The sequence below is a fragment of the Eleutherodactylus coqui genome, chromosome 3 (genome assembly GCF_035609145.1).
Source record: "Eleutherodactylus coqui strain aEleCoq1 chromosome 3, aEleCoq1.hap1, whole genome shotgun sequence".
In the NCBI taxonomy this organism is placed as follows: Eukaryota; Metazoa; Chordata; class Amphibia; order Anura; family Eleutherodactylidae; genus Eleutherodactylus; species Eleutherodactylus coqui.
Genome location: NC_089839.1, coordinates 87,183,002 through 87,203,143, shown reverse-complemented (window position 1 = coordinate 87,203,143; position 20,142 = coordinate 87,183,002). Strand labels below are relative to the sequence as shown.

Below are 20,142 nucleotides of genomic sequence, written 5' to 3'. Positions count from 1 at the left end.
TAGGGAGACCACCCGGAAAAGAGGCAAAATGAGAAATTGTGCACAACCAGCCAGAATCCTTCACTTCTGCAGTATGCAAATAAGGCCCCTGTTCAGGAACTGTTGACAGGATTCTGGCTGCCTTGGGTAATTGTGCACAATCAGCCAGGATCACATCTTTCCCAGGATGCTTTGCTTCTGCAACATGCAAATGAGGACCCCCATTCAGGATCAGTTAACACATTCGGAAACAGCACTCTCTCTTTTTTCACCAGAATAAGGAAGCCCCAGCAAAACTAGAGCATGCAAAAATTGCTACAAAACTCAGTGTTGCTCCTCTCCACGGAAATCTTTAGTAAAAGGCGAAAGATTTATACGTTCTGAAGAGAAACCAGAGAAAATGGGCAAGGGGTTCCTCAGCTCCTGCCACCACCGCTGCAGTGCTCTCTTAGCCTAGGGAGACCACCCGGAAAAGAGGCAAAATGAGAAATTGTGCACAACCAGCCAGAATCCTTCACTTCTGCAGTATGCAAATAAGGCCCCTGTTCAGGAACTGTTGACAGGATTCTGGCTGCCTTGGGTAATTGTGCACAATCAGCCAGGATCACATCTTTCCCAGGATGCTTTGCTTCTGCAACATGCAAATGAGGACCCCCGTTCAGGATCAGTTAACACATTCGGAAACAGCACGCTCTCTTTTTTCACCAGAATAAGGAAGCCCCAGCAAAACTGGAGCATGCAAAAATAGCTACAAAACTCAGTGTTGCTCCTCTCCACGGAAATCTTTAGTAAAAGGCGAAAGATTTATACGTTCTGAAGAGAAACCAGAGCATAATGGGCAAGGGGTTCCTCAGCTCCTGCCACCACCGCTGCAGTGCTCTCTTAGCCTAGGGAGACCACCCGGAAAAGAGGCAAAATGAGAAATTGTGCACAACCAGCCAGAATCCTTCACTTCTGCAGTATGCAAATAAGGCCCCTGTTCAGGAACTGTTGACAGGATTCTGGCTGCCTTGGGTAATTGTGCACAATCAGCCAGGATCACATCTTTCCCAGGATGCTTTGCTTCTGCAACATGCAAATGAGGACCCCCATTCAGGATCAGTTAACACATTCGGAAACAGCACGCTCTCTTTTTTCACCAGAATAAGGAAGCCCCAGCAAAACTGGAGCACGCAAAAATTGCTACAAAACTCAGTGTTGCTCCTCTCCACGGAAATCTTTAGTAAAAGGCGAAAGATTTATACGTTCTGAAGAGAAACCAGAGCATAATGGGCAAGGGGTTCCTCAGCTCCTGCCACCACCGCTGCAGTGCTCTCTTAGCCTAGGGAGACCACCCGGAAAAGAGGCAAAATGAGAACTTGTGCACAACCAGCCAGAATCCTTCACTTCTGCAGTATGCAAATAAGGCCCCTGTTCAGGAACTGTTGACAGGATTCTGGCTGCCTTGGGTAATTGTGCACAATCAGCCAGGATCACATCTTTCCCAGGAAGCTTTGCTTCTGCAACATGCAAATGAGGACCCCCATTCAGGATCAGTTAACACATTCGGAAACAGCACTCTCTTTTTTCACCAGAATAAGGAAGCCCCAGCAAAACTGGAGCATTCAAAAATTGCTACAAAACTCAGTGTTGCTCCTCTCCACGGAAATCTTTAGTAAAAGGCGAAAGATTTATACGTTCTGAAGAGAAACCAGAGCATAATGGGCAAGGGGTTCCTCAGCTCCTGCCACCACCGCTGCAGTGCTCTCTTAGCCTAGGGAGACCACCCGGAAAAGAGGCAAAATGAGAAATTGTGCACAACCAGCCAGAATCCTTCACTTCTGCAGTATGCAAATAAGGCCCCTGTTCAGGAACTGTTGACAGGATTCTGGCTGCCTTGGGTAATTGTGCACAATCAGCCAGGATCACATCTTTCCCAGGATGCTTTGCTTCTGCAACATGCAAATGAGGACCCCCATTCAGGATCAGTTAACACATTCGGAAACAGCACTCTCTCTTTTTTCACCAGAATAAGGAAGCCCCAGCAAAACTGGAGCATGCAAAAATTGCTACAAAACTCAGTGTTGCTCCTCTCCACGGAAATCTTTAGTAAAAGGCGAAAGATTTATACGTTCTGAAGAGAAACCAGAGCATAATGGGCAAGGGGTTCCTCAGCTCCTGCCACCACCGCTGCAGTGCTCTCTTAGCCTAGGGAGACCACCCGGAAAAGAGGCAAAATGAGAAATTGTGCACAACCAGCCAGAATCCTTCACTTCTGCAGTATGCAAATAAGGCCCCTGTTCAGGAACTGTTGACAGGATTCTGGCTGCCTTGGGTAATTGTGCACAATCAGCCAGGATCACATCTTTCCCAGGATGCTTTGCTTCTGCAACATGCAAATGAGGACCCCCATTCAGGATCAGTTAACACATTCGGAAACAGCACTCTCTCTTTTTTCACCAGAATAAGGAAGCCCCAGCAAAACTGGAGCATGCAAAAATTGCTACAAAACTCAGTGTTGCTCCTCTCCACGGAAATCTTTAGTAAAAGGCGAAAGATTTATACGTTCTGAAGAGAAACCAGAGCATAATGGGCAAGGGGTTCCTCAGCTCCTGCCACCACCACTGCAGTGCTCTCTTAGCCTAGGGAGACCACCCGGAAAAGAGGCAAAATGAGAAATTGTGCACAACCAGCCAGAATCCTTCACTTCTGCAGTATGCAAATAAGGCCCCTGTTCAGGAACTGTTGACAGGATTCTGGCTGCCTTGGGTAATTGTGCACAATCAGCCAGGATCACATCTTTCCCAGGATGCTTTGCTTCTGCAACATGCAAATGAGGACCCCCATTCAGGATCAGTTAACACATTCGGAAACAGCACGCTCTCTTTTTTCACCAGAATAAGGAAGCCCCAGCAAAACTAGAGCATGCAAAAATTGCTACAAAACTCAGTGTTGCTCCTCTCCACGGAAATCTTTAGTAAAAGGCGAAAGATTTATACGTTCTGAAGAGAAACCAGAGAAAATGGGCAAGGGGTTCCTCAGCTCCTGCCACCACCGCTGCAGTGCTCTCTTAGCCTAGGGAGACCACCCGGAAAAGAGGCAAAATGAGAAATTGTGCACAACCAGCCAGAATCCTTCACTTCTGCAGTATGCAAATAAGGCCCCTGTTCAGGAACTGTTGACAGGATTCTGGCTGCCTTGGGTAATTGTGCACAATCAGCCAGGATCACATCTTTCCCAGGATGCTTTGCTTCTGCAACATGCAAATGAGGACCCCCGTTCAGGATCAGTTAACACATTCGGAAACAGCACGCTCTCTTTTTTCACCAGAATAAGGAAGCCCCAGCAAAACTGGAGCATGCAAAAATAGCTACAAAACTCAGTGTTGCTCCTCTCCACGGAAATCTTTAGTAAAAGGCGAAAGATTTATACGTTCTGAAGAGAAACCAGAGCATAATGGGCAAGGGGTTCCTCAGCTCCTGCCACCACCGCTGCAGTGCTCTCTTAGCCTAGGGAGACCACCCGGAAAAGAGGCAAAATGAGAAATTGTGCACAACCAGCCAGAATCCTTCACTTCTGCAGTATGCAAATAAGGCCCCTGTTCAGGAACTGTTGACAGGATTCTGGCTGCCTTGGGTAATTGTGCACAATCAGCCAGGATCACATCTTTCCCAGGATGCTTTGCTTCTGCAACATGCAAATGAGGACCCCCATTCAGGATCAGTTAACACATTCGGAAACAGCACTCTCTCTTTTTTCACCAGAATAAGGAAGCCCCAGCAAAACTGGAGCATGCAAAAATTGCTACAAAACTCAGTGTTGCTCCTCTCCACGGAAATCTTTAGTAAAAGGCGAAAGATTTATACGTTCTGAAGAGAAACCAGAGCATAATGGGCAAGGGGTTCCTCAGCTCCTGCCACCACCGCTGCAGTGCTCTCTTAGCCTAGGGAGACCACCCGGAAAAGAGGCAAAATGAGAAATTGTGCACAACCAGCCAGAATCCTTCACTTCTGCAGTATGCAAATAAGGCCCCTGTTCAGGAACTGTTGACAGGATTCTGGCTGCCTTGGGTAATTGTGCACAATCAGCCAGGATCACATCTTTCCCAGGATGCTTTGCTTCTGCAACATGCAAATGAGGACCCCCATTCAGGATCAGTTAACACATTCGGAAACAGCACTCTCTCTTTTTTCACCAGAATAAGGAAGCCCCAGCAAAACTGGAGCATGCAAAAATTGCTACAAAACTCAGTGTTGCTCCTCTCCACGGAAATCTTTAGTAAAAGGCGAAAGATTTATACGTTCTGAAGAGAAACCAGAGCATAATGGGCAAGGGGTTCCTCAGCTCCTGCCACCACCGCTGCAGTGCTCTCTTAGCCTGGGGAGACCACCCGGAAAAGAGGCAAAATGAGAAATTGTGCACAACCAGCCAGAATCCTTCACTTCTGCAGTATGCAAATAAGGCCCCTGTTCAGGAACTGTTGACAGGATTCTGGCTGCCTTGGGTAATTGTGCACAATCAGCCAGGATCACATCTTTCCCAGGATGCTTTGCTTCTGCAACATGCAAATGAGGACCCCCATTCAGGATCAGTTAACACATTCGGAAACAGCACGCTCTCTTTTTTCACCAGAATAAGGAAGCCCCAGCAAAACTGGAGCATGCAAAAATTGCTACAAAACTCAGTGCTGCTCCTCTCCACGGAAATCTTTAGTAAAAGGCGAAAGATTTATACGTTCTGAAGAGAAACCAGAGCATAATGGGCAAGGGGTTCCTCAGCTCCTGCCACCACCGCTGCAGTGCTCTGTTAGCCTAGGGAGACCACCCGGAAAAGAGGCAAAATGAGAACTTGTGCACAACCAGCCAGAATCCTTCACTTCTGCAGTATGCAAATAAGGCCCCTGTTCAGGAACTGTTGACAGGATTCTGGCTGCCTTGGGTAATTGTGCACAATCAGCCAGGATCACATCTTTCCCAGGAAGCTTTGCTTCTGCAACATGCAAATGAGGACCCCCATTCAGGATCAGTTAACACATTCGGAAACAGCACTCTCTCTTTTTCACCAGAATAAGGAAGCCCCAGCAAAACTGGAGCATGCAAAAATTGCTACAAAACTCAGTGTTGCTCCTCTCCACGGAAATCTTTAGTAAAAGGCGAAAGATTTATACGTTCTGAAGAGAAACCAGAGCATAATGGGCAAGGGGTTCCTCAGCTCCTGCCACCACCGCTGCAGTGCTCTCTTAGCCTGGGGAGACCACCCGGAAAAGAGGCAAAATGAGAAATTGTGCACAACCAGCCAGAATCCTTCACTTCTGCAGTATGCAAATAAGGCCCCTGTTCAGGAACTGTTGACAGGATTCTGGCTGCCTTGGGTAATTGTGCACAATCAGCCAGGATCACATCTTTCCCAGGATGCTTTGCTTCTGCAACATGCAAATGAGGACCCCCATTCAGGATCAGTTAACACATTCGGAAACAGCACGCTCTCTTTTTTCACCAGAATAAGGAAGCCCCAGCAAAACTGGAGCATTCAAAAATTGCTACAAAACTCAGTGTTGCTCCTCTCCACGGAAATCTTTAGTAAAAGGCGAAAGATTTATACGTTCTGAAGAGAAACCAGAGCATAATGGGCAAGGGGTTCCTCAGCTCCTGCCACCACCGCTGCAGTGCTCTCTTAGCCTAGGGAGACCACCCGGAAAAGAGGCAAAATGAGAAATTGTGCACAACCAGCCAGAATCCTTCACTTCTGCAGTATGCAAATAAGGCCCCTGTTCAGGAACTGTTGACAGGATTCTGGCTGCCTTGGGTAATTGTGCACAATCAGCCAGGATCACATCTTTCCCAGGATGCTTTGCTTCTGCAACATGCAAATGAGGACCCCCATTCAGGATCAGTTAACACATTCGGAAACAGCACTCTCTCTTTTTTCACCAGAATAAGGAAGCCCCAGCAAAACTGGAGCATGCAAAAATTGCTACAAAACTCAGTGTTGCTCCTCTCCACGGAAATCTTTAGTAAAAGGCGAAAGATTTATACGTTCTGAAGAGAAACCAGAGCATAATGGGCAAGGGGTTCCTCAGCTCCTGCCACCACCGCTGCAGTGCTCTCTTAGCCTAGGGAGACCACCCGGAAAAGAGGCAAAATGAGAAATTGTGCACAACCAGCCAGAATCCTTCACTTCTGCAGTATGCAAATAAGGCCCCTGTTCAGGAACTGTTGACAGGATTCTGGCTGCCTTGGGTAATTGTGCACAATCAGCCAGGATCACATCTTTCCCAGGATGCTTTGCTTCTGCAACATGCAAATGAGGACCCCCATTCAGGATCAGTTAACACATTCGGAAACAGCACTCTCTCTTTTTTCACCAGAATAAGGAAGCCCCAGCAAAACTGGAGCATGCAAAAATTGCTACAAAACTCAGTGTTGCTCCTCTCCACGGAAATCTTTAGTAAAAGGCGAAAGATTTATACGTTCTGAAGACAAACCAGAGCATAATGGGCAAGGGGTTCCTCAGCTCCTGCCACCACCGCTGCAGTGCTCTCTTAGCCTAGGGAGACCACCCGGAAAAGAGGCAAAATGAGAAATTGTGCACAACCAGCCAGAATCCTTCACTTCTGCAGTATGCAAATAAGGCCCCTGTTCAGGAACTGTTGACAGGATTCTGGCTGCCTTGGGTAATTGTGCACAATCAGCCAGGATCACATCTTTCCCAGGATGCTTTGCTTCTGCAACATGCAAATGAGGACCCCCATTCAGGATCAGTTAACACATTCGGAAACAGCACTCTCTCTTTTTTCACCAGAATAAGGAAGCCCCAGCAAAACTGGAGCATGCAAAAATTGCTACAAAACTCAGTGTTGCTCCTCTCCACGGAAATCTTTAGTAAAAGGCGAAAGATTTATACGTTCTGAAGACAAACCAGAGCATAATGGGCAAGGGGTTCCTCAGCTCCTGCCACCACCGCTGCAGTGCTCTCTTAGCCTAGGGAGACCACCCGGAAAAGAGGCAAAATGAGAAATTGTGCACAACCAGCCAGAATCCTTCACTTCTGCAGTATGCAAATAAGGCCCCTGTTCAGGAACTGTTGACAGGATTCTGGCTGCCTTGGGTAATTGTGCACAATCAGCCAGGATCACATCTTTCCCAGGATGCTTTGCTTCTGCAACATGCAAATGAGGACCCCCATTCAGGATCAGTTAACACATTCAGAAACAGCACGCTCTCTTTTTTCACCAGAATAAGGAAGCCCCAGCAAAACTGGAGCATGCAAAAATTGCTACAAAACTCAGTGTTGCTCCTCTCCACGGAAATCTTTAGTAAAAGGCGAAAGATTTATACGTTCTGAAGAGAAACCAGAGCATAATGGGCAAGGGGTTCCTCAGCTCCTGCCACCACCGCTGCAGTGCTCTCTTAGCCTAGGGAGACCACCCGGAAAAGAGGCAAAATGAGAAATTGTGCACAACCAGCCAGAATCCTTCACTTCTGCAGTATGCAAATAAGGCCCCTGTTCAGGAACTGTTGACAGGATTCTGGCTGCCTTGGGTAATTGTGCACAATCAGCCAGGATCACATCTTTCCCAGGATGCTTTGCTTCTGCAACATGCAAATGAGGACCCCCATTCAGGATCAGTTAACACATTCGGAAACAGCACTCTCTCTTTTTTCACCAGAATAAGGAAGCCCCAGCAAAACTGGAGCATGCAAAAATTGCTACAAAACTCAGTGTTGCTCCTCTCCACGGAAATCTTTAGTAAAAGGCGAAAGATTTATACGTTCTGAAGACAAACCAGAGCATAATGGGCAAGGGGTTCCTCAGCTCCTGCCACCACCGCTGCAGTGCTCTCTTAGCCTAGGGAGACCACCCGGAAAAGAGGCAAAATGAGAAATTGTGCACAACCAGCCAGAATCCTTCACTTCTGCAGTATGCAAATAAGGCCCCTGTTCAGGAACTGTTGACAGGATTCTGGCTGCCTTGGGTAATTGTGCACAATCAGCCAGGATCACATCTTTCCCAGGATGCTTTGCTTCTGCAACATGCAAATGAGGACCCCCATTCAGGATCAGTTAACACATTCGGAAACAGCACTCTCTCTTTTTTCACCAGAATAAGGAAGCCCCAGCAAAACTGGAGCATGCAAAAATTGCTACAAAACTCAGTGTTGCTCCTCTCCACGGAAATCTTTAGTAAAAGGCGAAAGATTTATACGTTCTGAAGAGAAACCAGAGCATAATGGGCAAGGGGTTCCTGCCACCACCGCTGCAGTGCTCTCTTAGCCTAGGGAGACCACCCGGAAAAGAGGCAAAATGAGAAATTGTGCACAACCAGCCAGAATCCTTCACTTCTGCAGTATGCAAATAAGGCCCCTGTTCAGGAACTGTTGACAGGATTCTGGCTGCCTTGGGTAATTGTGCACAATCAGCCAGGATCACATCTTTCCCAGGATGCTTTGCTTCTGCAACATGCAAATGAGGACCCCCATTCAGGATCAGTTAACACATTCGGAAACAGCACGCTCTCTTTTTTCACCAGAATAAGGAAGCCCCAGCAAAACTGGAGCACGCAAAAATTGCTACAAAACTCAGTGTTGCTCCTCTCCACGGAAATCTTTAGTAAAAGGCGAAAGATTTATACGTTCTGAAGAGAAACCAGAGCATAATGGGCAAGGGGTTCCTCAGCTCCTGCCACCACCGCTGCAGTGCTCTCTTAGCCTAGGGAGACCACCCGGAAAAGAGGCAAAATGAGAACTTGTGCACAACCAGCCAGAATCCTTCACTTCTGCAGTATGCAAATAAGGCCCCTGTTCAGGAACTGTTGACAGGATTCTGGCTGCCTTGGGTAATTGTGCACAATCAGCCAGGATCACATCTTTCCCAGGAAGCTTTGCTTCTGCAACATGCAAATGAGGACCCCCATTCAGGATCAGTTAACACATTCGGAAACAGCACTCTCTTTTTTCACCAGAATAAGGAAGCCCCAGCAAAACTGGAGCATTCAAAAATTGCTACAAAACTCAGTGTTGCTCCTCTCCACGGAAATCTTTAGTAAAAGGCGAAAGATTTATACGTTCTGAAGAGAAACCAGAGCATAATGGGCAAGGGGTTCCTCAGCTCCTGCCACCACCGCTGCAGTGCTCTCTTAGCCTAGGGAGACCACCCGGAAAAGAGGCAAAATGAGAAATTGTGCACAACCAGCCAGAATCCTTCACTTCTGCAGTATGCAAATAAGGCCCCTGTTCAGGAACTGTTGACAGGATTCTGGCTGCCTTGGGTAATTGTGCACAATCAGCCAGGATCACATCTTTCCCAGGATGCTTTGCTTCTGCAACATGCAAATGAGGACCCCCATTCAGGATCAGTTAACACATTCGGAAACAGCACTCTCTCTTTTTTCACCAGAATAAGGAAGCCCCAGCAAAACTGGAGCATGCAAAAATTGCTACAAAACTCAGTGTTGCTCCTCTCCACGGAAATCTTTAGTAAAAGGCGAAAGATTTATACGTTCTGAAGAGAAACCAGAGCATAATGGGCAAGGGGTTCCTCAGCTCCTGCCACCACCGCTGCAGTGCTCTCTTAGCCTAGGGAGACCACCCGGAAAAGAGGCAAAATGAGAAATTGTGCACAACCAGCCAGAATCCTTCACTTCTGCAGTATGCAAATAAGGCCCCTGTTCAGGAACTGTTGACAGGATTCTGGCTGCCTTGGGTAATTGTGCACAATCAGCCAGGATCACATCTTTCCCAGGATGCTTTGCTTCTGCAACATGCAAATGAGGACCCCCATTCAGGATCAGTTAACACATTCGGAAACAGCACTCTCTCTTTTTTCACCAGAATAAGGAAGCCCCAGCAAAACTGGAGCATGCAAAAATTGCTACAAAACTCAGTGTTGCTCCTCTCCACGGAAATCTTTAGTAAAAGGCGAAAGATTTATACGTTCTGAAGAGAAACCAGAGCATAATGGGCAAGGGGTTCCTCAGCTCCTGCCACCACCACTGCAGTGCTCTCTTAGCCTAGGGAGACCACCCGGAAAAGAGGCAAAATGAGAAATTGTGCACAACCAGCCAGAATCCTTCACTTCTGCAGTATGCAAATAAGGCCCCTGTTCAGGAACTGTTGACAGGATTCTGGCTGCCTTGGGTAATTGTGCACAATCAGCCAGGATCACATCTTTCCCAGGATGCTTTGCTTCTGCAACATGCAAATGAGGACCCCCATTCAGGATCAGTTAACACATTCGGAAACAGCACGCTCTCTTTTTTCACCAGAATAAGGAAGCCCCAGCAAAACTAGAGCATGCAAAAATTGCTACAAAACTCAGTGTTGCTCCTCTCCACGGAAATCTTTAGTAAAAGGCGAAAGATTTATACGTTCTGAAGAGAAACCAGAGAAAATGGGCAAGGGGTTCCTCAGCTCCTGCCACCACCGCTGCAGTGCTCTCTTAGCCTAGGGAGACCACCCGGAAAAGAGGCAAAATGAGAAATTGTGCACAACCAGCCAGAATCCTTCACTTCTGCAGTATGCAAATAAGGCCCCTGTTCAGGAACTGTTGACAGGATTCTGGCTGCCTTGGGTAATTGTGCACAATCAGCCAGGATCACATCTTTCCCAGGATGCTTTGCTTCTGCAACATGCAAATGAGGACCCCCGTTCAGGATCAGTTAACACATTCGGAAACAGCACGCTCTCTTTTTTCACCAGAATAAGGAAGCCCCAGCAAAACTGGAGCATGCAAAAATAGCTACAAAACTCAGTGTTGCTCCTCTCCACGGAAATCTTTAGTAAAAGGCGAAAGATTTATACGTTCTGAAGAGAAACCAGAGCATAATGGGCAAGGGGTTCCTCAGCTCCTGCCACCACCGCTGCAGTGCTCTCTTAGCCTAGGGAGACCACCCGGAAAAGAGGCAAAATGAGAAATTGTGCACAACCAGCCAGAATCCTTCACTTCTGCAGTATGCAAATAAGGCCCCTGTTCAGGAACTGTTGACAGGATTCTGGCTGCCTTGGGTAATTGTGCACAATCAGCCAGGATCACATCTTTCCCAGGATGCTTTGCTTCTGCAACATGCAAATGAGGACCCCCATTCAGGATCAGTTAACACATTCGGAAACAGCACTCTCTCTTTTTTCACCAGAATAAGGAAGCCCCAGCAAAACTGGAGCATGCAAAAATTGCTACAAAACTCAGTGTTGCTCCTCTCCACGGAAATCTTTAGTAAAAGGCGAAAGATTTATACGTTCTGAAGAGAAACCAGAGCATAATGGGCAAGGGGTTCCTCAGCTCCTGCCACCACCGCTGCAGTGCTCTCTTAGCCTAGGGAGACCACCCGGAAAAGAGGCAAAATGAGAAATTGTGCACAACCAGCCAGAATCCTTCACTTCTGCAGTATGCAAATAAGGCCCCTGTTCAGGAACTGTTGACAGGATTCTGGCTGCCTTGGGTAATTGTGCACAATCAGCCAGGATCACATCTTTCCCAGGATGCTTTGCTTCTGCAACATGCAAATGAGGACCCCCATTCAGGATCAGTTAACACATTCGGAAACAGCACTCTCTCTTTTTTCACCAGAATAAGGAAGCCCCAGCAAAACTGGAGCATGCAAAAATTGCTACAAAACTCAGTGTTGCTCCTCTCCACGGAAATCTTTAGTAAAAGGCGAAAGATTTATACGTTCTGAAGAGAAACCAGAGCATAATGGGCAAGGGGTTCCTCAGCTCCTGCCACCACCGCTGCAGTGCTCTCTTAGCCTGGGGAGACCACCCGGAAAAGAGGCAAAATGAGAAATTGTGCACAACCAGCCAGAATCCTTCACTTCTGCAGTATGCAAATAAGGCCCCTGTTCAGGAACTGTTGACAGGATTCTGGCTGCCTTGGGTAATTGTGCACAATCAGCCAGGATCACATCTTTCCCAGGATGCTTTGCTTCTGCAACATGCAAATGAGGACCCCCATTCAGGATCAGTTAACACATTCGGAAACAGCACGCTCTCTTTTTTCACCAGAATAAGGAAGCCCCAGCAAAACTGGAGCATGCAAAAATTGCTACAAAACTCAGTGCTGCTCCTCTCCACGGAAATCTTTAGTAAAAGGCGAAAGATTTATACGTTCTGAAGAGAAACCAGAGCATAATGGGCAAGGGGTTCCTCAGCTCCTGCCACCACCGCTGCAGTGCTCTGTTAGCCTAGGGAGACCACCCGGAAAAGAGGCAAAATGAGAACTTGTGCACAACCAGCCAGAATCCTTCACTTCTGCAGTATGCAAATAAGGCCCCTGTTCAGGAACTGTTGACAGGATTCTGGCTGCCTTGGGTAATTGTGCACAATCAGCCAGGATCACATCTTTCCCAGGAAGCTTTGCTTCTGCAACATGCAAATGAGGACCCCCATTCAGGATCAGTTAACACATTCGGAAACAGCACTCTCTCTTTTTCACCAGAATAAGGAAGCCCCAGCAAAACTGGAGCATGCAAAAATTGCTACAAAACTCAGTGTTGCTCCTCTCCACGGAAATCTTTAGTAAAAGGCGAAAGATTTATACGTTCTGAAGAGAAACCAGAGCATAATGGGCAAGGGGTTCCTCAGCTCCTGCCACCACCGCTGCAGTGCTCTCTTAGCCTGGGGAGACCACCCGGAAAAGAGGCAAAATGAGAAATTGTGCACAACCAGCCAGAATCCTTCACTTCTGCAGTATGCAAATAAGGCCCCTGTTCAGGAACTGTTGACAGGATTCTGGCTGCCTTGGGTAATTGTGCACAATCAGCCAGGATCACATCTTTCCCAGGATGCTTTGCTTCTGCAACATGCAAATGAGGACCCCCATTCAGGATCAGTTAACACATTCGGAAACAGCACGCTCTCTTTTTTCACCAGAATAAGGAAGCCCCAGCAAAACTGGAGCATTCAAAAATTGCTACAAAACTCAGTGTTGCTCCTCTCCACGGAAATCTTTAGTAAAAGGCGAAAGATTTATACGTTCTGAAGAGAAACCAGAGCATAATGGGCAAGGGGTTCCTCAGCTCCTGCCACCACCGCTGCAGTGCTCTCTTAGCCTAGGGAGACCACCCGGAAAAGAGGCAAAATGAGAAATTGTGCACAACCAGCCAGAATCCTTCACTTCTGCAGTATGCAAATAAGGCCCCTGTTCAGGAACTGTTGACAGGATTCTGGCTGCCTTGGGTAATTGTGCACAATCAGCCAGGATCACATCTTTCCCAGGATGCTTTGCTTCTGCAACATGCAAATGAGGACCCCCATTCAGGATCAGTTAACACATTCAGAAACAGCACGCTCTCTTTTTTCACCAGAATAAGGAAGCCCCAGCAAAACTGGAGCATGCAAAAATTGCTACAAAACTCAGTGTTGCTCCTCTCCACGGAAATCTTTAGTAAAAGGCGAAAGATTTATACGTTCTGAAGAGAAACCAGAGCATAATGGGCAAGGGGTTCCTCAGCTCCTGCCACCACCGCTGCAGTGCTCTCTTAGCCTAGGGAGACCACCCGGAAAAGAGGCAAAATGAGAAATTGTGCACAACCAGCCAGAATCCTTCACTTCTGCAGTATGCAAATAAGGCCCCTGTTCAGGAACTGTTGACAGGATTCTGGCTGCCTTGGGTAATTGTGCACAATCAGCCAGGATCACATCTTTCCCAGGATGCTTTGCTTCTGCAACATGCAAATGAGGACCCCCATTCAGGATCAGTTAACACATTCGGAAACAGCACTCTCTCTTTTTTCACCAGAATAAGGAAGCCCCAGCAAAACTGGAGCATGCAAAAATTGCTACAAAACTCAGTGTTGCTCCTCTCCACGGAAATCTTTAGTAAAAGGCGAAAGATTTATACGTTCTGAAGACAAACCAGAGCATAATGGGCAAGGGGTTCCTCAGCTCCTGCCACCACCGCTGCAGTGCTCTCTTAGCCTAGGGAGACCACCCGGAAAAGAGGCAAAATGAGAAATTGTGCACAACCAGCCAGAATCCTTCACTTCTGCAGTATGCAAATAAGGCCCCTGTTCAGGAACTGTTGACAGGATTCTGGCTGCCTTGGGTAATTGTGCACAATCAGCCAGGATCACATCTTTCCCAGGATGCTTTGCTTCTGCAACATGCAAATGAGGACCCCCATTCAGGATCAGTTAACACATTCGGAAACAGCACTCTCTCTTTTTTCACCAGAATAAGGAAGCCCCAGCAAAACTGGAGCATGCAAAAATTGCTACAAAACTCAGTGTTGCTCCTCTCCACGGAAATCTTTAGTAAAAGGCGAAAGATTTATACGTTCTGAAGAGAAACCAGAGCATAATGGGCAAGGGGTTCCTGCCACCACCGCTGCAGTGCTCTCTTAGCCTAGGGAGACCACCCGGAAAAGAGGCAAAATGAGAAATTGTGCACAACCAGCCAGAATCCTTCACTTCTGCAGTATGCAAATAAGGCCCCTGTTCAGGAACTGTTGACAGGATTCTGGCTGCCTTGGGTAATTGTGCACAATCAGCCAGGATCACATCTTTCCCAGGATGCTTTGCTTCTGCAACATGCAAATGAGGACCCCCATTCAGGATCAGTTAACACATTCGGAAACAGCACTCTCTCTTTTTTCACCAGAATAAGGAAGCCCCAGCAAAACTGGAGCATGCAAAAATTGCTACAAAACTCAGTGTTGCTCCTCTCCAAGGAAATCTTTAGTAAAAGGCGAAAGATTTATACGTTCTGAAGAGAAACCAGAGCATAATGGGCAAGGGGTTCCTCAGCTCCTGCCACCACCGCTGCAGTGCTCTCTTAGCCTAGGGAGACCACCCGGAAAAGAGGCAAAATGAGAAATTGTGCACAACCAGCCAGAATCCTTCACTTCTGCAGTATGCAAATAAGGCCCCTGTTCAGGAACTGTTGACAGGATTCTGGCTGCCTTGGGTAATTGTGCACAATCAGCCAGGATCACATCTTTCCCAGGATGCTTTGCTTCTGCAACATGCAAATGAGGACCCCCATTCAGGATCAGTTAACACATTCGGAAACAGCACTCTCTCTTTTTTCACCAGAATAAGGAAGCCCCAGCAAAACTGGAGCATGCAAAAATTGCTACAAAACTCAGTGTTGCTCCTCTCCACGGAAATCTTTAGTAAAAGGCGAAAGATTTATACGTTCTGAAGAGAAACCAGAGCATAATGGGCAAGGGGTTCCTCAGCTCCTGCCACCACCGCTGCAGTGCTCTCTTAGCCTAGGGAGACCACCCGGAAAAGAGGCAAAATGAGAAATTGTGCACAACCAGCCAGAATCCTTCACTTCTGCAGTATGCAAATAAGGCCCCTGTTCAGGAACTGTTGACAGGATTCTGGCTGCCTTGGGTAATTGTGCACAATCAGCCAGGATCACATCTTTCCCAGGATGCTTTGCTTCTGCTACATGCAAATGAGGACCCCCATTCAGGATCAGTTAACACATTCGGAAACAGCACGCTCTCTTTTTTCACCAGAATAAGGAAGCCCCAGCAAAACTGGAGCATGCAAAAATTGCTACAAAACTCAGTGTTGCTCCTCTCCACGGAAATCTTTAGTAAAAGGCGAAAGATTTATACGTTCTGAAGAGAAACCAGAGCATAATGGGCAAGGGGTTCCTCAGCTCCTGCCACCACCGCTGCAGTGCTCTCTTAGCCTAGGGAGACCACCCGGAAAAGAGGCAAAATGAGAAATTGTGCACAACCAGCCAGAATCCTTCACTTCTGCAGTATGCAAATAAGGCCCCTGTTCAGGAACTGTTGACAGGATTCTGGCTGCCTTGGGTAATTGTGCACAATCAGCCAGGATCACATCTTTCCCAGGATGCTTTGCTTCTGCAACATGCAAATGAGGACCCCCATTCAGGATCAGTTAACACATTCGGAAACAGCACTCTCTCTTTTTTCACCAGAATAAGGAAGCCCCAGCAAAACTGGAGCATGCAAAAATTGCTACAAAACTCAGTGTTGCTCCTCTCCACGGAAATCTTTAGTAAAAGGCGAAAGATTTATACGTTCTGAAGAGAAACCAGAGCATAATGGGCAAGGGGTTCCTGCCACCACCGCTGCAGTGCTCTCTTAGCCTAGGGAGACCACCCGGAAAAGAGGCAAAATGAGAAATTGTGCACAACCAGCCAGAATCCTTCACTTCTGCAGTATGCAAATAAGGCCCCTGTTCAGGAACTGTTGACAGGATTCTGGCTGCCTTGGGTAATTGTGCACAATCAGCCAGGATCACATCTTTCCCAGGATGCTTTGCTTCTGCAACATGCAAATGAGGACCCCCATTCAGGATCAGTTAACACATTCGGAAACAGCACTCTCTCTTTTTTCACCAGAATAAGGAAGCCCCAGCAAAACTGGAGCATGCAAAAATTGCTACAAAACTCAGTGTTGCTCCTCTCCACGGAAATCTTTAGTAAAAGGCGAAAGATTTATACGTTCTGAAGAGAAACCAGAGCATAATGGGCAAGGGGTTCCTCAGCTCCTGCCACCACCGCTGCAGTGCTCTCTTAGCCTAGGGAGACCACCCGGAAAAGAGGCAAAATGAGAAATTGTGCACAACCAGCCAGAATCCTTCACTTCTGCACTATGCAAATAAGGCCCCTGTTCAGGAACTGTTGACAGGATTCTGGCTGCCTTGGGTAATTGTGCACAATCAGCCAGGATCACATCTTTCCCAGGATGCTTTGCTTCTGCAACATGCAAATGAGGACCCCCATTCAGGATCAGTTAACACATTCGGAAACAGCACGCTCTCTTTTTTCACCAGAATAAGGAAGCCCCAGCAAAACTGGAGCATGCAAAAATTGCTACAAAACTCAGTGTTGCTCCTCTCCACGGAAATCTTTAGTAAAAGGCGAAAGATTTATACGTTCTGAAGAGAAACCAGAGAAAATGGGCAAGGGGTTCCTCAGCTCCTGCCACCACCGCTGCAGTGCTCTCTTAGCCTAGGGAGACCACCCAGAAAAGAGGCAAAATGAGAAATTGTGCACAACCAGCCAGAATCCTTCACTTCTGCAGTATGCAAATAAGGCCCCTGTTCAGGAACTGTTGACAGGATTCTGGCTGCCTTGGGTAATTGTGCACAATCAGCCAGGATCACATCTTTCCCAGGATGCTTTGCTTCTGCAACATGCAAATGAGGACCCCCATTCAGGATCAGTTAACACATTCGGAAACAGCACTCTCTCTTTTTTCACCAGAATAAGGAAGCCCCAGCAAAACTGGAGCATGCAAAAATTGCTACAAAACTCAGTGTTGCTCCTCTCCACGGAAATCTTTAGTAAAAGGCGAAAGATTTATACGTTCTGAAGAGAAACCAGAGCATAATGGGCAAGGGGTTCCTCAGCTCCTGCCACCACCGCTGCAGTGCTCTCTTAGCCTAGGGAGACCACCCGGAAAAGAGGCAAAATGAGAAATTGTGCACAACCAGCCAGAATCCTTCACTTCTGCAGTATGCAAATAAGGCCCCTGTTCAGGAACTGTTGACAGGATTCTGGCTGCCTTGGGTAATTGTGCACAATCAGCCAGGATCACATCTTTCCCAGGATGCTTTGCTTCTGCAACATGCAAATGAGGACCCCCATTCAGGATCAGTTAACACATTCGGAAACAGCACTCTCTCTTTTTTCACCAGAATAAGGAACTGGAGCATGCAAAAATTGCTACAAAACTCAGTGTTGCTCCTCTCCACGGAAATCTTTAGTAAAAGGCGAAAGATTTATACGTTCTGAAGAGAAACCAGAGCATAATGGGCAAGGGGTTCCTCAGCTCCTGCCACCACCGCTGCAGTGCTCTCTTAGCCTAGGGAGACCACCCGGAAAAGAGGCAAAATGAGAAATTGTGCACAACCAGCCAGAATCCTTCACTTCTGCAGTATGCAAATAAGGCCCCTGTTCAGGAACTGTTGACAGGATTCTGGCTGCCTTGGGTAATTGTGCACAATCAGCCAGGATCACATCTTTCCCAGGATGCTTTGCTTCTGCAACATGCAAATGAGGACCCCCATTCAGGATCAGTTAACACATTCGGAAACAGCACTCTCTCTTTTTTCACCAGAATAAGGAAGCCCCAGCAAAACTGGAGCATGCAAAAATTGCTACAAAACTCAGTGTTGCTCCTCTCCACGGAAATCTTTAGTAAAAGGCGAAAGATTCATACGTTCTGAAGAGAAACCAGAGCATAATGGGCAAGGGGTTCCTCAGCTCCTGCCACCACCGCTGCAGTGCTCTCTTAGCCTAGGGAGACCACCCGGAAAAGAGGCAAAATGAGAAATTGTGCACAACCAGCCAGAATCCTTCACTTCTGCAGTATGCAAATAAGGCCCCTGTTCAGGAACTGTTGACAGGATTCTGGCTGCCTTGGGTAATTGTGCACAATCAGCCAGGATCACATCTTTCCCAGGATGCTTTGCTTCTGCAACATGCAAATGAGGACCCCCATTCAGGATCAGTTAACACATTCGGAAACAGCACTCTCTCTTTTTTCACCAGAATAAGGAAGCCCCAGCAAAACTGGAGCATGCAAAAATTGCTACAAAACTCAGTGTTGCTCCTCTCCACGGAAATCTTTAGTAAAAGGCGAAAGATTTATACGTTCTGAAGACAAACCAGAGCATAATGGGCAAGGGGTTCCTCAGCTCCTGCCACCACCGCTGCAGTGCTCTCTTAGCCTAGGGAGACCACCCGGAAAAGAGGCAAAATGAGAAATTGTGCACAACCAGCCAGAATCCTTCACTTCTGCAGTATGCAAATAAGGCCCCTGTTCAGGAACTGTTGACAGGATTCTGGCTGCCTTGGGTAATTGTGCACAATCAGCCAGGATCACATCTTTCCCAGGATGCTTTGCTTCTGCTACATGCAAATGAGGACCCCCATTCAGGATCAGTTAACACATTCGGAAACAGCACGCTCTCTTTTTTCACCAGAATAAGGAAGCCCCAGCAAAACTGGAGCATGCAAAAATTGCTACAAAACTCAGTGTTGCTCCTCTCCACGGAAATCTTTAGTAAAAGGCGAAAGATTTATACGTTCTGAAGAGAAACCAGAGCATAATGGGCAAGGGGTTCCTCAGCTCCTGCCACCACCGCTGCAGTGCTCTCTTAGCCTAGGGAGACCACCCGGAAAAGAGGCAAAATGAGAAATTGTGCACAACCAGCCAGAATCCTTCACTTCTGCAGTATGCAAATAAGGCCCCTGTTCAGGAACTGTTGACAGGATTCTGGCTGCCTTGGGTAATTGTGCACAATCAGCCAGGATCACATCTTTCCCAGGATGCTTTGCTTCTGCAACATGCAAATGAGGACCCCCATTCAGGATCAGTTAACACATTCGGAAACAGCACTCTCTCTTTTTTCACCAGAATAAGGAAGCCCCAGCAAAACTGGAGCATGCAAAAATTGCTACAAAACTCAGTGTTGCTCCTCTCCACGGAAATCTTTAGTAAAAGGCGAAAGATTTATACGTTCTGAAGAGAAACCAGAGCATAATGGGCAAGGGGTTCCTCAGCTCCTGCCACCACCGCTGCAGTGCTCTCTTAGCCTGGGGAGACCACCCGGAAAAGAGGCAAAATGAGAAATTGTGCACAACCAGCCAGAATCCTTCACTTCTGCAGTATGCAAATAAGGCCCCTGTTCAGGAACTGTTGACAGGATTCTGGCTGCCTTGGGTAATTGTGCACAATCAGCCAGGATCACATCTTTCCCAGGATGCTTTGCTTCTGCAACATGCAAATGAGGACCCCCATTCAGGATCAGTTAACACATTCGGAAACAGCACTCTCTCTTTTTTCACCAGAATAAGGAAGCCCCAGCAAAACTGGAGCATGCAAAAATTGCTACAAAACTCAGTGTTGCTCCTCTCCACGGAAATCTTTAGTAAAAGGCGAAAGATTTATACGTTCTGAAGAGAAACCAGAGCATAATGGGCAAGGGGTTCCTGCCACCACCGCTGCAGTGCTCTCTTAGCCTAGGGAGACCACCCGGAAAAGAGGCAAAATGAGAAATTGTGCACAACCAGCCAGAATCCTTCACTTCTGCAGTATGCAAATAAGGCCCCTGTTCAGGAACTGTTGACAGGATTCTGGCTGCCTTGGGTAATTGTGCACAATCAGCCAGGATCACATCTTTCCCAGGATGCTTTGCTTCTGCAACATGCAAATGAGGACCCCCATTCAGGATCAGTTAACACATTCGGAAACA

The 20,142-nt window shown here is 47.3% G+C and overlaps 46 non-coding genes across 46 annotated transcripts; all 46 read right to left on the bottom strand.

Annotated features, from left to right (window-relative positions):
- Window positions 1-262: 262 nt before the first annotated feature.
- Window positions 263-379, bottom strand: LOC136622360 (U5 spliceosomal RNA). The gene has a single exon (XR_010791578.1). It is a non-coding gene; the product is annotated as a U5 spliceosomal RNA (small nuclear RNA).
- Window positions 380-695: 316 nt separating this feature from the next.
- Window positions 696-812, bottom strand: LOC136622404 (U5 spliceosomal RNA). The gene has a single exon (XR_010791621.1). It is a non-coding gene; the product is annotated as a U5 spliceosomal RNA (small nuclear RNA).
- Window positions 813-1,129: 317 nt separating this feature from the next.
- LOC136622297 (U5 spliceosomal RNA) lies at window positions 1,130-1,246 on the bottom strand. The gene has a single exon (XR_010791518.1). It is a non-coding gene; the product is annotated as a U5 spliceosomal RNA (small nuclear RNA).
- Window positions 1,247-1,561: 315 nt separating this feature from the next.
- Window positions 1,562-1,678, bottom strand: LOC136622158 (U5 spliceosomal RNA). The gene has a single exon (XR_010791384.1). It is a non-coding gene; the product is annotated as a U5 spliceosomal RNA (small nuclear RNA).
- A 317-nt stretch (window positions 1,679-1,995) lies between these two features.
- Window positions 1,996-2,112, bottom strand: LOC136622972 (U5 spliceosomal RNA). The gene has a single exon (XR_010792146.1). It is a non-coding gene; the product is annotated as a U5 spliceosomal RNA (small nuclear RNA).
- Window positions 2,113-2,429: 317 nt separating this feature from the next.
- Window positions 2,430-2,546, bottom strand: LOC136622971 (U5 spliceosomal RNA). Its single transcript, XR_010792145.1, has one exon. It is a non-coding gene; the product is annotated as a U5 spliceosomal RNA (small nuclear RNA).
- A 317-nt stretch (window positions 2,547-2,863) lies between these two features.
- LOC136622359 (U5 spliceosomal RNA) lies at window positions 2,864-2,980 on the bottom strand. The gene has a single exon (XR_010791577.1). It is a non-coding gene; the product is annotated as a U5 spliceosomal RNA (small nuclear RNA).
- Window positions 2,981-3,296: 316 nt separating this feature from the next.
- LOC136622403 (U5 spliceosomal RNA) lies at window positions 3,297-3,413 on the bottom strand. The gene has a single exon (XR_010791620.1). It is a non-coding gene; the product is annotated as a U5 spliceosomal RNA (small nuclear RNA).
- Window positions 3,414-3,730: 317 nt separating this feature from the next.
- LOC136622970 (U5 spliceosomal RNA) lies at window positions 3,731-3,847 on the bottom strand. Its single transcript, XR_010792144.1, has one exon. It is a non-coding gene; the product is annotated as a U5 spliceosomal RNA (small nuclear RNA).
- A 317-nt stretch (window positions 3,848-4,164) lies between these two features.
- Window positions 4,165-4,281, bottom strand: LOC136622969 (U5 spliceosomal RNA). The gene has a single exon (XR_010792143.1). It is a non-coding gene; the product is annotated as a U5 spliceosomal RNA (small nuclear RNA).
- A 317-nt stretch (window positions 4,282-4,598) lies between these two features.
- On the bottom strand, window positions 4,599-4,715 carry LOC136622262 (U5 spliceosomal RNA). The gene has a single exon (XR_010791485.1). It is a non-coding gene; the product is annotated as a U5 spliceosomal RNA (small nuclear RNA).
- Window positions 4,716-5,031: 316 nt separating this feature from the next.
- Window positions 5,032-5,148, bottom strand: LOC136622968 (U5 spliceosomal RNA). The gene has a single exon (XR_010792142.1). It is a non-coding gene; the product is annotated as a U5 spliceosomal RNA (small nuclear RNA).
- Window positions 5,149-5,465: 317 nt separating this feature from the next.
- On the bottom strand, window positions 5,466-5,582 carry LOC136622147 (U5 spliceosomal RNA). The gene has a single exon (XR_010791373.1). It is a non-coding gene; the product is annotated as a U5 spliceosomal RNA (small nuclear RNA).
- A 317-nt stretch (window positions 5,583-5,899) lies between these two features.
- On the bottom strand, window positions 5,900-6,016 carry LOC136622967 (U5 spliceosomal RNA). Its single transcript, XR_010792141.1, has one exon. It is a non-coding gene; the product is annotated as a U5 spliceosomal RNA (small nuclear RNA).
- Window positions 6,017-6,333: 317 nt separating this feature from the next.
- On the bottom strand, window positions 6,334-6,450 carry LOC136622560 (U5 spliceosomal RNA). Its single transcript, XR_010791771.1, has one exon. It is a non-coding gene; the product is annotated as a U5 spliceosomal RNA (small nuclear RNA).
- Window positions 6,451-6,767: 317 nt separating this feature from the next.
- On the bottom strand, window positions 6,768-6,884 carry LOC136622559 (U5 spliceosomal RNA). Its single transcript, XR_010791770.1, has one exon. It is a non-coding gene; the product is annotated as a U5 spliceosomal RNA (small nuclear RNA).
- A 317-nt stretch (window positions 6,885-7,201) lies between these two features.
- Window positions 7,202-7,318, bottom strand: LOC136622966 (U5 spliceosomal RNA). The gene has a single exon (XR_010792140.1). It is a non-coding gene; the product is annotated as a U5 spliceosomal RNA (small nuclear RNA).
- A 317-nt stretch (window positions 7,319-7,635) lies between these two features.
- Window positions 7,636-7,752, bottom strand: LOC136622558 (U5 spliceosomal RNA). Its single transcript, XR_010791769.1, has one exon. It is a non-coding gene; the product is annotated as a U5 spliceosomal RNA (small nuclear RNA).
- A 317-nt stretch (window positions 7,753-8,069) lies between these two features.
- Window positions 8,070-8,186, bottom strand: LOC136622964 (U5 spliceosomal RNA). The gene has a single exon (XR_010792139.1). It is a non-coding gene; the product is annotated as a U5 spliceosomal RNA (small nuclear RNA).
- Window positions 8,187-8,495: 309 nt separating this feature from the next.
- Window positions 8,496-8,612, bottom strand: LOC136622296 (U5 spliceosomal RNA). The gene has a single exon (XR_010791517.1). It is a non-coding gene; the product is annotated as a U5 spliceosomal RNA (small nuclear RNA).
- A 315-nt stretch (window positions 8,613-8,927) lies between these two features.
- LOC136622136 (U5 spliceosomal RNA) lies at window positions 8,928-9,044 on the bottom strand. Its single transcript, XR_010791362.1, has one exon. It is a non-coding gene; the product is annotated as a U5 spliceosomal RNA (small nuclear RNA).
- Window positions 9,045-9,361: 317 nt separating this feature from the next.
- LOC136622963 (U5 spliceosomal RNA) lies at window positions 9,362-9,478 on the bottom strand. The gene has a single exon (XR_010792138.1). It is a non-coding gene; the product is annotated as a U5 spliceosomal RNA (small nuclear RNA).
- A 317-nt stretch (window positions 9,479-9,795) lies between these two features.
- On the bottom strand, window positions 9,796-9,912 carry LOC136622962 (U5 spliceosomal RNA). Its single transcript, XR_010792137.1, has one exon. It is a non-coding gene; the product is annotated as a U5 spliceosomal RNA (small nuclear RNA).
- Window positions 9,913-10,229: 317 nt separating this feature from the next.
- LOC136622358 (U5 spliceosomal RNA) lies at window positions 10,230-10,346 on the bottom strand. The gene has a single exon (XR_010791576.1). It is a non-coding gene; the product is annotated as a U5 spliceosomal RNA (small nuclear RNA).
- A 316-nt stretch (window positions 10,347-10,662) lies between these two features.
- Window positions 10,663-10,779, bottom strand: LOC136622402 (U5 spliceosomal RNA). The gene has a single exon (XR_010791619.1). It is a non-coding gene; the product is annotated as a U5 spliceosomal RNA (small nuclear RNA).
- A 317-nt stretch (window positions 10,780-11,096) lies between these two features.
- LOC136622960 (U5 spliceosomal RNA) lies at window positions 11,097-11,213 on the bottom strand. Its single transcript, XR_010792135.1, has one exon. It is a non-coding gene; the product is annotated as a U5 spliceosomal RNA (small nuclear RNA).
- Window positions 11,214-11,530: 317 nt separating this feature from the next.
- Window positions 11,531-11,647, bottom strand: LOC136622959 (U5 spliceosomal RNA). Its single transcript, XR_010792134.1, has one exon. It is a non-coding gene; the product is annotated as a U5 spliceosomal RNA (small nuclear RNA).
- A 317-nt stretch (window positions 11,648-11,964) lies between these two features.
- LOC136622261 (U5 spliceosomal RNA) lies at window positions 11,965-12,081 on the bottom strand. Its single transcript, XR_010791484.1, has one exon. It is a non-coding gene; the product is annotated as a U5 spliceosomal RNA (small nuclear RNA).
- Window positions 12,082-12,397: 316 nt separating this feature from the next.
- LOC136622958 (U5 spliceosomal RNA) lies at window positions 12,398-12,514 on the bottom strand. Its single transcript, XR_010792133.1, has one exon. It is a non-coding gene; the product is annotated as a U5 spliceosomal RNA (small nuclear RNA).
- A 317-nt stretch (window positions 12,515-12,831) lies between these two features.
- On the bottom strand, window positions 12,832-12,948 carry LOC136622125 (U5 spliceosomal RNA). Its single transcript, XR_010791351.1, has one exon. It is a non-coding gene; the product is annotated as a U5 spliceosomal RNA (small nuclear RNA).
- Window positions 12,949-13,265: 317 nt separating this feature from the next.
- LOC136622957 (U5 spliceosomal RNA) lies at window positions 13,266-13,382 on the bottom strand. The gene has a single exon (XR_010792132.1). It is a non-coding gene; the product is annotated as a U5 spliceosomal RNA (small nuclear RNA).
- A 317-nt stretch (window positions 13,383-13,699) lies between these two features.
- On the bottom strand, window positions 13,700-13,816 carry LOC136622557 (U5 spliceosomal RNA). The gene has a single exon (XR_010791768.1). It is a non-coding gene; the product is annotated as a U5 spliceosomal RNA (small nuclear RNA).
- Window positions 13,817-14,133: 317 nt separating this feature from the next.
- Window positions 14,134-14,250, bottom strand: LOC136622956 (U5 spliceosomal RNA). The gene has a single exon (XR_010792131.1). It is a non-coding gene; the product is annotated as a U5 spliceosomal RNA (small nuclear RNA).
- Window positions 14,251-14,559: 309 nt separating this feature from the next.
- LOC136622505 (U5 spliceosomal RNA) lies at window positions 14,560-14,676 on the bottom strand. Its single transcript, XR_010791719.1, has one exon. It is a non-coding gene; the product is annotated as a U5 spliceosomal RNA (small nuclear RNA).
- A 317-nt stretch (window positions 14,677-14,993) lies between these two features.
- LOC136622955 (U5 spliceosomal RNA) lies at window positions 14,994-15,110 on the bottom strand. The gene has a single exon (XR_010792130.1). It is a non-coding gene; the product is annotated as a U5 spliceosomal RNA (small nuclear RNA).
- Window positions 15,111-15,427: 317 nt separating this feature from the next.
- On the bottom strand, window positions 15,428-15,544 carry LOC136622954 (U5 spliceosomal RNA). The gene has a single exon (XR_010792129.1). It is a non-coding gene; the product is annotated as a U5 spliceosomal RNA (small nuclear RNA).
- Window positions 15,545-15,861: 317 nt separating this feature from the next.
- On the bottom strand, window positions 15,862-15,978 carry LOC136622953 (U5 spliceosomal RNA). The gene has a single exon (XR_010792128.1). It is a non-coding gene; the product is annotated as a U5 spliceosomal RNA (small nuclear RNA).
- Window positions 15,979-16,287: 309 nt separating this feature from the next.
- On the bottom strand, window positions 16,288-16,404 carry LOC136622952 (U5 spliceosomal RNA). Its single transcript, XR_010792127.1, has one exon. It is a non-coding gene; the product is annotated as a U5 spliceosomal RNA (small nuclear RNA).
- A 317-nt stretch (window positions 16,405-16,721) lies between these two features.
- On the bottom strand, window positions 16,722-16,838 carry LOC136622247 (U5 spliceosomal RNA). The gene has a single exon (XR_010791471.1). It is a non-coding gene; the product is annotated as a U5 spliceosomal RNA (small nuclear RNA).
- A 316-nt stretch (window positions 16,839-17,154) lies between these two features.
- On the bottom strand, window positions 17,155-17,271 carry LOC136622951 (U5 spliceosomal RNA). The gene has a single exon (XR_010792126.1). It is a non-coding gene; the product is annotated as a U5 spliceosomal RNA (small nuclear RNA).
- A 302-nt stretch (window positions 17,272-17,573) lies between these two features.
- On the bottom strand, window positions 17,574-17,693 carry LOC136622620 (U5 spliceosomal RNA). Its single transcript, XR_010791827.1, has one exon. It is a non-coding gene; the product is annotated as a U5 spliceosomal RNA (small nuclear RNA).
- A 317-nt stretch (window positions 17,694-18,010) lies between these two features.
- Window positions 18,011-18,127, bottom strand: LOC136622417 (U5 spliceosomal RNA). The gene has a single exon (XR_010791634.1). It is a non-coding gene; the product is annotated as a U5 spliceosomal RNA (small nuclear RNA).
- A 317-nt stretch (window positions 18,128-18,444) lies between these two features.
- On the bottom strand, window positions 18,445-18,561 carry LOC136622556 (U5 spliceosomal RNA). Its single transcript, XR_010791767.1, has one exon. It is a non-coding gene; the product is annotated as a U5 spliceosomal RNA (small nuclear RNA).
- Window positions 18,562-18,878: 317 nt separating this feature from the next.
- LOC136622948 (U5 spliceosomal RNA) lies at window positions 18,879-18,995 on the bottom strand. Its single transcript, XR_010792124.1, has one exon. It is a non-coding gene; the product is annotated as a U5 spliceosomal RNA (small nuclear RNA).
- Window positions 18,996-19,312: 317 nt separating this feature from the next.
- Window positions 19,313-19,429, bottom strand: LOC136622947 (U5 spliceosomal RNA). The gene has a single exon (XR_010792123.1). It is a non-coding gene; the product is annotated as a U5 spliceosomal RNA (small nuclear RNA).
- Window positions 19,430-19,746: 317 nt separating this feature from the next.
- Window positions 19,747-19,863, bottom strand: LOC136622946 (U5 spliceosomal RNA). Its single transcript, XR_010792122.1, has one exon. It is a non-coding gene; the product is annotated as a U5 spliceosomal RNA (small nuclear RNA).
- Between the last annotated feature and the right edge of the window lie 279 nt (window positions 19,864-20,142).